The 12,147-nt window shown below is 41.2% G+C and overlaps 1 protein-coding gene across 16 annotated transcripts in view; it reads left to right on the top strand.

Moving 5' to 3' along the window:
* Positions 1–12,147, top strand: part of atxn1a (ataxin 1a) — a 157,773-nt gene that overhangs the window by 122,774 nt on the left and 22,852 nt on the right. The window contains exon 1 of one of the 16 annotated variants that reach the window (XM_088601945.1): positions 8,026–8,756. The exons of 14 other annotated variants lie outside the window; for them this stretch is intronic. The gene's annotated coding sequence lies outside the window, so the exon portion shown is untranslated. Of the gene's footprint in view, positions 1–8,025; positions 8,757–8,781; positions 9,407–12,147 lie in introns of those variants that run through there. One more of the 16 variants, XM_088601946.1, reaches the window with a different exon arrangement.

Genomic DNA, 12,147 nt, shown 5'->3' with positions numbered 1-12,147 from the left:
ATTTCACAGAGGCAGTTCTGAGGCAGCGTGTTTTCCATTACATTCTTCCGGAGGTGTTTTATTGTAAAATAAGTTGCTCAAAGTGACAGCTGTGCTTTATCCTCCTGAGCAAGTCATTCGCAGGAGCCCTTGGGCCTTCCCATTGTCAGAGATAATAAGCCATAAGCCATACAACTAAAGATAAAGAGCCAGCAGCTGCATATCTATTTGTGTAAATGGTGAGGTCTGAGCTTGAGCTCCAGAGCTAAGCACCGGACTGGACCTACACTAGGTGTACTGCTGGAGGTGTCAGAGTTCCCCCTACACACAAAAGGAGTGTGTTTTTTATTGTTTGTGCTACACCCCAGAGCATATTTTCTCCACGTGGGTAGAGGAAAGATCGCATACTTTCAGCCTCTGCAGGCGCACTGCTGGGGCTGTGGTGGTGGCTCAAAATAAGAGGCCAAAACAACAGGGATAACGGCAACGATGACAACACAAATAATGGTAATGTCAGACGGGAGCCATGACAGCACCAAGCCAATTTCAGTGCAAAGGAGTAATGCATGGCATTAATAGTGAGAAGAATAAGCCTACAGTGTTCAGAGGTGAACTCATGATGATTTGCTTTAAGTGCTGCAGTGCGGGACGAACCGGGGCTCGCGTTTGTTCGTAGGCATTATGTGAGTAGGTGGATTTGCGCGGTTCCCTGGAAATGAATGTATTCTGTTGTTGCCGGCGCTCTCCGCTTTATTGTCAGGTATATTGTCACGTCCCTCACAGGGGAACGTCTTTCTTTTGTTTGTGTTTTCGTGCATTACTCGGTGGCTTGCTGGGAATATGACTTCAGCGGTTATTCAAGTGAGTTTGATCACCTTCGACCGTGGTGAAAACGAGTTGTGAGGGCTTTGCTTTAAAGTACAGATGGACAGAGGACCGCCTGATTCTCCTCTGCCTTGTGAGTGCACACGTTTTTTTTTTGCAGTCTCCCTATTAAAGATCCATTGGTCTCATGACTGTATTGCTTTTAATGTAGTTGATGACTTGTAAGTGTTAGTCTTTTAACGTTTTCCGTGTAAAGCAATGTGGATGCTTAGACAGCTGTATAAAACTATCCCTTAACAGAAACGAGCAGTTGGCTGAGCCTCTCCAGGGATCGATGGGCCTGAGTTGGGAAGGCTGTGCCCCTCCTCTAGTTGTTGGTGATTTTCCTAGAAGACACTAGGTCCTACAGCCTAACAAACAGTGGGTATGGTTGAGGTGCATCAGAGTGGTGTTAATAGTCCTCATTCTTCCTCGGGCTGAACTGAACTGATCGACAACTACAGTTCCCAAGTGGGTGGATCAAAAATGAAGACATACTTGACAACTCCATTGTCAATCGTAAAACTGCTTTTTCCTTGATAGCGTTGAGGCAACCTGGAATCTGTAGTGGAACAATGGATTACAAATAAATCCACAGTGTGGGTCTACACACGGGACAGGACACCAGGCATTGTAAGGAACACACACCCCAGCACATACTATAGGGACAGTTTAGAGACACCCATGATGGATTCTGGAGATCTGATTTTTGATTATGGATTCTGGAGTCCAGGAGGGCTTTTCATTTCAATAATTAGTAAAGATGCAAGATTTGTCTAGAAGAAGTAGTCAATTTTTAAAATGGGGAAAAAAGTTGTTAGATTTTGTCTGGTGATGTAGACAAAAGAAAAGGCTTTTTTGACAAGAAATGGTACTTTTCTGTCAACCACTGTAATTCGTTGTCATTCCATACAGTATAATGATCTTAGGAATTGAACTGAGGAATGTTTTTGATATCTGAGATGAACCGATGCACGCTGAGCTGTAAACGTAATCTGATGTAATGATCTGTGTATCTGTTGATCTGGTTTCCTTGGCCACTCTTTATTCCTGCAGCCATCAGAAATGAAGGATTTAAAGAAAAACAATTCCAGACTAATAGATGTGAACACGCAAAGCTAATCTTCTGTGTTTGGTAATTGAGAATCTTTATGAGACATCACATCTGCAGCTTCCTTAGTGCACTGAGCTCTGTTACACAACCTAAAAGCTCGGAGAAGGCAGGGTAGTTCTCTTTCACCTTCAGCTTTGCAGAAATAAATGCTTGGCGATTTTCCTTTTTTCGGGCTACGAATGTGATTTGAATACAATTTCAACTTTATTAAAATTAAACTTTTATGTTGACATTGCTGAAGCCAACAGAAGCAAGTCCATTTGATATCATTAACATTAAATATATGATAATGTCATTAAAATTAAATATACTGTACATACATTTACGACTTGCAGTGAAACGTCTAGTGGCAGTGCGAGTACTGACCTCAACCTGCAAAATAGAGCACGATTATTTTATATAGCCAGTTAATAACTTACTTGTCTACTAAGCTGTCTTTAAGGCAACTGAAGTTAAAGTATCAACCAAACTATCTTGTTAAAGATACTGTGTTCTTGTGCACTTTTTCACATTTAGCACCCAATTTAGGATAGTGTATTCTCTCTATTCTGATCTGCTTCATACAATTCTTATAGCATTATCTATACATTCAATACGTATCTATATCTATCTTTTGTTGGGATTTTAACATGGGATGGATGAAAATTAAATCTCGATAACAAATTAATAGATACAATTTTGTATGATTTCTCCACTGTCGTAATTGTATGTAGTAAATAAGACATAATTTCCAAGCTCAGCACAGAGCCACTTGAGCTCGAGTTCCAAAAAGAATACAACTGCAATGTCTTTACCGTCTTTTGTCATTCAATCACTTGGTAATGAGCTCCACACTGTGACCTAATCTGTCAGGCAGGTTCGAATAGAATCTCCAGCCAGACAAGGATAAATAAAAATATCCCCTGAATTTCTGACCTCTGCTTCCGAGGCAGTGTGTTGTGTAGAGGACGTTTTGTTTTACCACATCAAAAGGCATTGCACTTCCTTTGATGGACAGTGTTTATTTTTGCTGCCTGTTTCAAAATAATTTAAGTGTGCCCCGTGAGATTTTCATTGGAGATTTTAAAACTGATTAATAGCAGACATCTATATAGTTTTATGCCTTTCTGCCTAAAAACCTTTCTCTTATTGGACTTGCAATACAACAGAAAAGATGCCCTCGAGCATGAGTGGATCAGCTGGGTATCTGCCTTAATTAACATGCAGCTTTAATTGCACACTCAGGGTGTTTTGTGTGGTCGCTTTGAGAAAGTAGCATCATGGGGGTCAAGCATTTATGGGCTTTCATACTGTGATGATGCACTCGCAGTGTATCAGAGATGATGGGCCACAGGTAACAAAATCTGTAGGACCACATGGGGGTTTATGACATTGGTACATTTCCAGAAACGCTCGTTAATTACCCCCTGCTTTTCAGGATTGCGGGTGATTCCTTGCTCTAAAAAATATAATTGAGAATATTTTATTTCTAACAATGAACAGTGTTTTTTATTAGAACATTTTAAATGTTTATTGAAAATATTAGTCATGCATTCCGTTAAAGTGAGCAGTTTTTTAAGTTTCAATTCTAAAATGCTGGTTTCAGCAGTAATGACCATAAAGTTTACTCTTTATCCATTTTTTTTCTTGGTGTCCTGTTGCGTAATTCATTTTTCAAAATCTGTTCTTCTCCTTCTGATAAAGTGCAGACTGGAAGATGGAACAGCAAATGTAGCAGGTTAAAGAATAAAAGACATGTGAACTCAGCAAGTACAGCCACAGTTGGAAGTTGTTGGCCAAGACAGAGGTCCTTAAGAAAATGGAACTGGTCTGTTATCTTTATTGTGGCAGTCTGCATAATATTTTGCTTCCCAGTTCCAGTACGACAGCAAGCCTTCTGACCAGTTTGCTTTTGTATTCCTTTCTGTGCAGTGAGAATCCAAATATATTTCACTTCCTGTCACCAGAAGACAGCGAGCATCTGTTACAGATCAGAACTTCCAAAGGTTAAACAGCCAGTCACACTGATTGCGTGTTAAAAAAATTATATTACTCAGGGGAGGTTCAAAGCCTTTGTTAAAAAAAAATACACTGGAAAATGTTATTGTAAATGTTGCTCTTACTGTACATGTCTTTGATCTGTCTTTAAGCTGTTTTTACCATTTTGCTTATGTTACACGTATTGCCTATCTAGTGGGTATTGAAGAATTTATTGCTGGCTACAGTTCACCTAAGGAGCCAAGTTAGCAAATCTCCCTACTTAAGGGCAGATTCCTCCTAAAGAGAGTCTACAAACCTGGAATGTAACCTCCATACTTATCACGGAGCAAAACTGTAGGTCTGACTTTCAGAGGCTACTGTACTTACCTGTCATGTTATCCTCCTGCAGAAAAGGAAATGAGTGAGCTATCTTGTAATATGAGTGTAAAAGTCAATACATGTGAATTGAAACAAAAATGATATGAAACTGGCGAGATACCAACTTTATCACGTGCTGCTGTTTAGCTCTGGTTCCATATCCTTGGTGTAGGTCATTTGCGAAATATAATCAAAACTCACATCTTAGTCCTTGTGAAGCACATCAGGGATCACATTACACCAAAATCTGAAACAAGTGTGACATGCTGTACCTAGAGGCAGTCTCATTTTCAGCCCTTGTTAAAATGAAGGTTACTGGTGATACGAATAAATGAAAAACACCTAGTGTTGAAGTAAATGGGTTTTAAATGAAGAAACCCCTCAACAACAGGTGACACTGTTTTCAAGGGAAGCAATGGCTGTGTTGATTATTTTGAATACTGTAGGAACGAAACAAGAGAAAAACAGGAAATGTTTCACTTTGTAGAACGTGTTGTTTATCGCATTACAAAAACTGTAGTCGCCATTCCCAGACACTGGCTGCTCTCAGATTTACATTTATTATGGCGGACTGGAAAAAACATTAGCACTAATTTCCACTAGCAATTTCACTCAGAAAATATGAAACCTAGTCGGGAAACTAGGTCAGGCAAACAAACATTTAGGCTGATCGTATGAACCCTGTAGTTTTTGGATAAGCAGCCTACAGTGACCTCTAGGGGTTGTTTCAGAAACTTGCCTCGGAATTTAATTTATGCCGCTACAATGAGAAGCTCAAACTCAATTAAGTGTCTTCTGCTTTTAGGTTAACGAGTCTAATTATATGATGTTGGACAAGTATAATGGTTGTGTACAGGTCTCAAAGTGTTTGTACCGTACTTTTGAATTACATCTGTCAACTCAATCATCAGCTGTAAGAAGACATCAAAAATTTAAATCGTCCAAATGAGCAAGTGATGTGATCGACGTGCTGTTTGGGAATTTGACCTGGAATGAAGACCAGATGTATTGGCAGCCCTCAGAGCAGGGAGACTGGCAGCCTTGTTCTGGTGAAGTCTGGCAGGTGGCTGTAGAGTCCAGAGAAGGCGGAAGTGCTGAGTTTAGCCGTGTTCAGTGGGCTCCAGTCTCGGCGGAGGGATATTTACACACAGGGGAGAGTGGTGCAGTTGTGAGTTTTTCTCACTGTTCGCCTCTGGAGGTGCTGTGCTTTGTAATCAGAGGCTGTGGGTACCAGCTATAGGTTCGCAGTGCAGACTGTGGATTAATCTGTCCAGTGACAGTGCATTTGTACAGCCTTGCACTGGGACATTAGTGAACCTAATAAATAGTTCCACACATGCCCTTTACATGAGATATTATGTGTTTCCCTTTATTTGCATCTACCTTTATTGCAGTTTTCTGGATAATCATTTACCATTGCTGCTAGTGACAAAGGCCGATTAACAGGTATAGTGTTTCCATTGGCTGCTGTGATTGACCATGACTTCACAGTGTAGAAAGATTCAAAGCTGCAAAAGCTCCTATTTGTCATGGTTTTTCTCACGTTTCGTTATTCGTCTTGGCCTTCCAGTGGAAATTCTAGAAATTGAGTTCTTTAAAAGTAAAACTTGTTCTCGTCCGTGTGTTCTTTAAAAGTAAAACTCATTCACAAATGTTTCTGGGACAGTGTGGTATCAGTTCTAGTTTAGACTGTATTGCTAATTTATGACTCACTGCCTGAAATTAATAAATACCTGGGAAAACATCAACAGTACTGTTCATCCCTGTTTATAACAGGTTGTTTACCTGTTCTCTGACTTTTTTTTTTTGTGGCTGGGATCATAATTATTGAGTGGAAAGAAAATAAAATCAAACGGGATTATTATCTTATATGAACTTATTCAAAGGGTAATGTTACTATAGAATGTCTAGCCTCAAAATTATTACCGTGTTGAAAAATGAGAATGAGACTCAACATAAACACAGGACCCCCAGTTTGCACATTACACCAGATTATGGAAACTGTATTAGAGTTTGGATAACCCGCAAATCAACTTTAGAAAGTTCTAGAAAGCAGTGGTCAGTTAAGCTCCTCCGCCTTCCCCACTCATACCCGTCCTCCTCTCTCCACACGGACAGTTAAAACGCATGGTACATTAAAAGGTACCCACTGCGACTTCAGTTGAAATACAGTGCTGTACTGTCCAAAGGTGACCCTCAAAAACTGTCACACCTTCTCTGCCAGTAAGTATACACATCATACAGTACGTGCTCCAAGCTCATTTTCCCAATTCTCATCATGTCTCAAACAGCAGTTGTTTAACTTGTCATTTTTGTTTACTTGTCAAGGTTTACTCGTGAACTGTTTTTTTTTAAGTTACCTGGTATTCCAGTATGACAGATACATGAAACAGGCTTTTTTTTTTTACACCTGTGGTTATCTGTCAGTGAAGTCTCCACTACACTTACAACTTACACCTGACCAAGAGCTTGCCAGGCCAACAAGTTCTTATTTCAATACAGCAGTAGGAATTGATAGTGATGGAACTATTACGCTGTCGGCAGCTTTCCTTCTGAATCGAATTTTATGCCCCGAGCTAGGTTACCAAATTTTCTTCAACAACAACTCTTAACTTGTTTTTTTAAGGTATGCATGACGCAAGAGTGTGTGATGGCCAGTGAGATTTCCCAGGTGTTTATTAGTGCCCTTTAGAATTTAACCTTGTTGTGCAGAGCCATGAAAAATCTATGCGACCAGTTCATTATTCAGGAGGGTAGGTCACCATTAACGAGACCCTTTTAATTGTGACAGTTTGTTCATGTAGGCATTCTCAGACATCCTGGGAGTTTTGTGTTCCAAAAGATTGTGAACTTTGGCTGCAGCTGTATTTGCATGGATTTTTGGCAGTTCTAAGGCAGAGGTACAATACTTTTCCCCGCCACTAATTACCTGCTGGGTGGACCAACTACAACTGCTTTTTGCTGTTAAAGTGGAAATTGACAGATGTGAGTGATGGTTTGGCAGTGACACAGGCAGTGATCTAACACAATATTCTCATGATCTCACTTTAGGGAGTTTTAATGTATTACCTTTCCAGGACGGCTCAGGAGAAAGTCTGGCAGGGAGTTCTGGTATAGATATTGCAAGCTGGATGAACATACTGTACCTGCAGAAAGTTCTGCCCACACTCCAAGCTCCGACTTTGCTGGAGACAAAATGCCTCCTCTCCCTCTGCTATAAAGTTGTTGAAATGTTCTGTCCGGTAGGGGCAGTCACCCCAGTCTAGGCCAGCTGCAGTGCTGCTCCGGGCTGTGCCTTCTCTCGTTGAGAAAAGATGAGCTGAAACGATGTGCAAGGCCGCTGTTAAATAATTGATCGTTGCTGAGTCTGAGTTACTTAGAAGCATTTCTCAAAACATGTTTTAAATGACGGTTTCTCACACGCTTTGCAAAGCAGATATTCTGAGGCTGTGCATCACCTAGACGCGTGCAAGCTTTTTTCCTCGGGCCTGTCGGTGTGCTTTGTTACAACATGCACTACTCCATAAAAAGCCAACAACGCCGGTGGCTTGACATGTGAGCTTGGGCAAGAGAGGAGTTATGTAAGAGTTGTAGATTTGGCTTTTAAGTTTTTTGGACTAAAGGATCTGAAGGCTGAAGAAGAACTAGGCCCCTCTGCAGGGTAGCCTGGTTGGACTAGCAAGGGGTGTTGTGCTTTTTTTTTATCAGCGTACAGATCGCCTGCTGCTGGGTGATAATTCTCCGGCGCGGGAGGTTATTTTAGGACAGGCGCTTTTACCACACCGCAAGGGAAGGGACTGAGCAAGCAATGTGCAAACCCCAGCACGGGGGCCAGAGAGAAGCCGGGGGAATTCTCTCCTGTCCCCATGGTGAGAAAACAAACTCAGCTCAGCGTTTTAAAAAAAAAAAAAAAGGGGCATAAAGTCTCCCTGGAGGATTTTATCCTGTCTGCGTGTGAGTGTGTGCATCTCTCTCTCTCTCTCGCTCTCTCGCTCTCTCCCTTCCTGTCCTCATGAGCGTAGTCCGGGCACGCTGCCAACTGGAGTGTGTGTTTTTTGAATGAATACCTGATGAAGTTAATGAAGCGAAAGCAGGGAGGAGCGATGACAGTGGAGTACTGTGGAGAGCACCGGCAGCCTAGTGCCCTTGCATAACACACTCTGGAGTGCTGCACGCAGGGCTTCATGTGAGCAGGGGGATCAGCGTAGCTTCCTTTCTGGGCTGGACACTTGCAGAGTGTGTGTGTGTGTGTGGTGGGGGGGGGGGGAATGGGGCCTGAACAAAAAAGGGGGCCGGGGTGCCTTCCTGTTTTTATTTGTCAGAAGGAGTAAGGTTCAAAAGGAGGGAAGAAGACCCTTCTCCAGCCCCGCGGGCTCTTTCTCTCAGGGACACGGACAGAGAAGAGATACCGAGGAGGGTGGGCTTTTAAAATGCCAACCAAGGAAGGATTTGGGAAAGACTGGTAAGCAATTGCAGCACCCCACCACAACCCTCAACCCTCACAGCGGCGAGGGGGTTGGGTTTGCTGTCGGTCGTGCTGTTGCTGTGGGGTTTTTTTGTTTTTGCTTTAAAAGGTGTTTTCCAATCCTTCACCCAGCCCCCTCCTCCTCCTCCTCCCTCCCTCTCCGCCTCGGTCTCTCCAGAGTGTTACAACAACGTCTCTTGTCTTTTTATTACCTGGGAGCTCCTCCTGGTTAAAGAATATGCAAGTCATGCGACCTTGTGATGCTACCCTGCCTCTCCAAAGCACTCTCCCTCTCCTGCCTGTGGTTTAGAAACAGGGGTGCAGAGGGCTTGAGTCATTGTGAAGACAAGGACGCCGATGTTTGTGCTGCCTGTCTGGTTCAGATCCATGGTCCGCCTCTTAAAGGAGAATACTCTGACAGTGTAGGGTAGACAAGCAGGCAGGAAGGAGGTCTCTTGGACCGATAGCAAGCCAGCCACAGATTCTAGGCTCTTTCCAGTTCAAATGAGTTCTAGGATATCTCATTGTAGAATTAAGGAGCAGAGCGAGTTACAGGTATGGAGGTTGCTGTCGCTGGTCCTAGGATTTCTGCAGGCGGATTTGTTTCAGTCTCCTCTAACATCGTAATCTCCACATTCAGAGCGACAGTAAGTATCTTGTTTCTCAGCTTCTGGGCGCCTGGCCTGTCACATACTGTAAACGAAGTGTCACGTTGTCTTATAGCTGGTGCTCATAAAAGAAAGAAATTAAAAATAATGGAGGAAGCATTTCAAAATGGACTTCTTTTAACTTTTCATTTCCCTGCTGGAGTTTAAAAATGATCTCATCCACATTTAAAAAATGCAATTGTTTGCTGCTAGAAGTACAGTTCTGTAATTCTAGTGTTGAAGCACTTCTGATGAGCAGCTTTTATTTTCCTAATTCTTTTTTTAAATATTGTTCTTCAAGGCATAGATGGGTATTTCACACACACACTAAAAAGTTTTGAATGTGGCAGATAATACTTTCTGTAACGGATTGCCTTTTCACTCATACCAGGTGTTCGTAGTAATTCTAACAAATAATAACACTGATTTATATTGGCTGTGCATTTATCTGAGTGGTTGCTGGAGTTCACAAATACCTGTGTCTTTTGCTCCACGTGAAGCTTCTACAGGCAAATCTTACCCCATCATTGTATATTTTATGCATTTAAACGTGTACAACTTCCCCCCTCTGAAACATCATTAAAACCTAGAGGTTTTATCATTTCATCATACAGAGTCCAAAGTGCCTCATCGTTTTATTTAATTTTGCTTTCATTTTTATCGATGTGGCAAATCACTTATAACTAGTTGTACAAAATCTATATTTTCCTCTCAGACGTATCAGAAGGCTTCAGCTGTGGCGTTGCCTTTTCTGTAGCTCACCGTGGGTTATAAAAATAAGACATTTTCTTTTTGTGGTACAGCTAATTGAGGCGAGCGGTATGTTCTGGGTCACTAAGTCTTAAAATGATTCTAAAAGCAATGAGTACCTTGGGGATTTTTCTAATCTAATAACTAAACTTCCAGTGTGGGAACCTGATTTACAGTTCCAAATTAATTACACAGGGTAGTAAATTGAAAGGCTGTTACTATGATCGCAACCTCTGTTTTCAAAACTGCCGGAAGTAGTTAGGAGTAGAATTGTGCTCTGATTACAAGTTACTAAGTTAATGGGCACAGAGTGGTTGAAATAATGAAAAATGGAGATCTCCAACACTACCGCTGTTTTAACCTCTGAGCTTTTCAAGTTTGTGGAAAAAGACATGCTGAAAGTAGATGGCAGAAGACTTGCAGTTTATTAGGAAACTTTGTGGCAGTTCACAGATGACACACTGGAAAACGATAGGCCTTTCACATTTTTCTGCAAAGCATTCATTTTCACCTCTAAAGAGTGTGTGAAACACCAGAAACTAAGAATCTGGAACACACACATACTGTATATTAGCATGTCTCATTTTCCATGGGGCAGATCCAGACATTGCTAACGGCCCGGTACTAGGTAGGTAAATCACAGAACACTATCGTGGAAAGTGGAAAAATAACATTAAATATGACATGTGTTTTCAACTCCTAGCCTTGTTGGTTCATGGGTTTTTAATATGCTAGGAGAATATTTTCCTGGAAAACAGTCATATTGTGAGGGTATGCTTTTTTTACAGTGTGTCCAGAATTAAGCTGCTTACTGGCTTAATTGACACACTGTCAGAAAAGCTTACAGCAACAGGCTTTTATTCCTTATCATGTGTGTTTTCAGCTGAGGCGTGTTACACATTAGCAAAGGTATAGATATTGTTTATAAATAATCCTTTAATGAGGAAAAGTAGTGCATTGTTCTGTAACACTACTTTTTGACAAGTCCTTTAATGGCTCTGACAACATGATATCGTTCTGTTTGTTTTCCTTTTGGAAAGCAGCGTAACTATTAAAGGCATGAAGAAGAAAAAAAAATCTTTGATGTGAAGTAATAGCCAGAGAAGACTTTAAAAAGAAAATAACAATTGAGTTATTGAAATTATAGAGGCTCTTGGGAAACACATCAGTGCATGTTTTACTTGGAGGCCTCCAAGAATGTGCTACATCTATCTATAAATGCTCAAAACATACATACTGTACATATTTTAGAATGAATTATCATCAAATTCTGTTGAGTTATCATTAAAAAGGAATAATATAGACTTTTAGAAAATTGCTACCGACTTGAAGTGTTAGTTTGTCAGACACATTAATACATTATCACTGTGTTAAAATGTAGTGCCTGAAATAAAATGTGATCCAGGTTTTCAAGTAATGTGTCCCTGCAGATGATCCACAGCTTCAGTTTGGTCGTTCAACCACTTTTCGGTACAGAATTCTCCTTGAACATCCAGAGAGGTGGACCAGAGAATGTTTCTTTCTGTAGCTATAGTCTAAAACAAAGCACTTTCGCTGCAATATGATTAGCACGGCAGTAAGGAGCATCGCCAGCAGCCTCTCTGTGGGGATTAAAGACACCAGATACGACCACAGAGTATCCTGTGTAATGCTCTCCTCAGAGCTCCTGACTCAGGAAGCAGTATGAACTTATCTCAGAAGCAAAGGAGGATCCATAACACACATGAAAATGTCACACGGAGGCAGTCCTTCAGAGAGAGACAGTTCAGATAAAATTGTACAGTATGACGAATTGCTGTCAATTTGATCGTCACATAGTTGCTTATTTTTAAATAATGTAACAGCAAGAATCATCTTCATTTTAATGGGTTTTGAGTTGTCATGGTCACAGTGATATCTTTCGATAGCACCACAAATCAGAACTCCAGTGTTACCAAAGGAAAACATTACTACCTCGGTTGCCCCAAACGATTTTTCTTTTCTTGCTATTA

The sequence above is a fragment of the Lepisosteus platostomus genome, chromosome 12 (assembly GCF_059453375.1).
Source record: "Lepisosteus platostomus isolate fLepPlt1 chromosome 12, fLepPlt1.hap1, whole genome shotgun sequence".
Lineage (NCBI taxonomy): Eukaryota > Metazoa > Chordata > Actinopteri > Semionotiformes > Lepisosteidae > Lepisosteus > Lepisosteus platostomus.
This window is presented reverse-complemented; position numbering and strand designations above follow the sequence as displayed.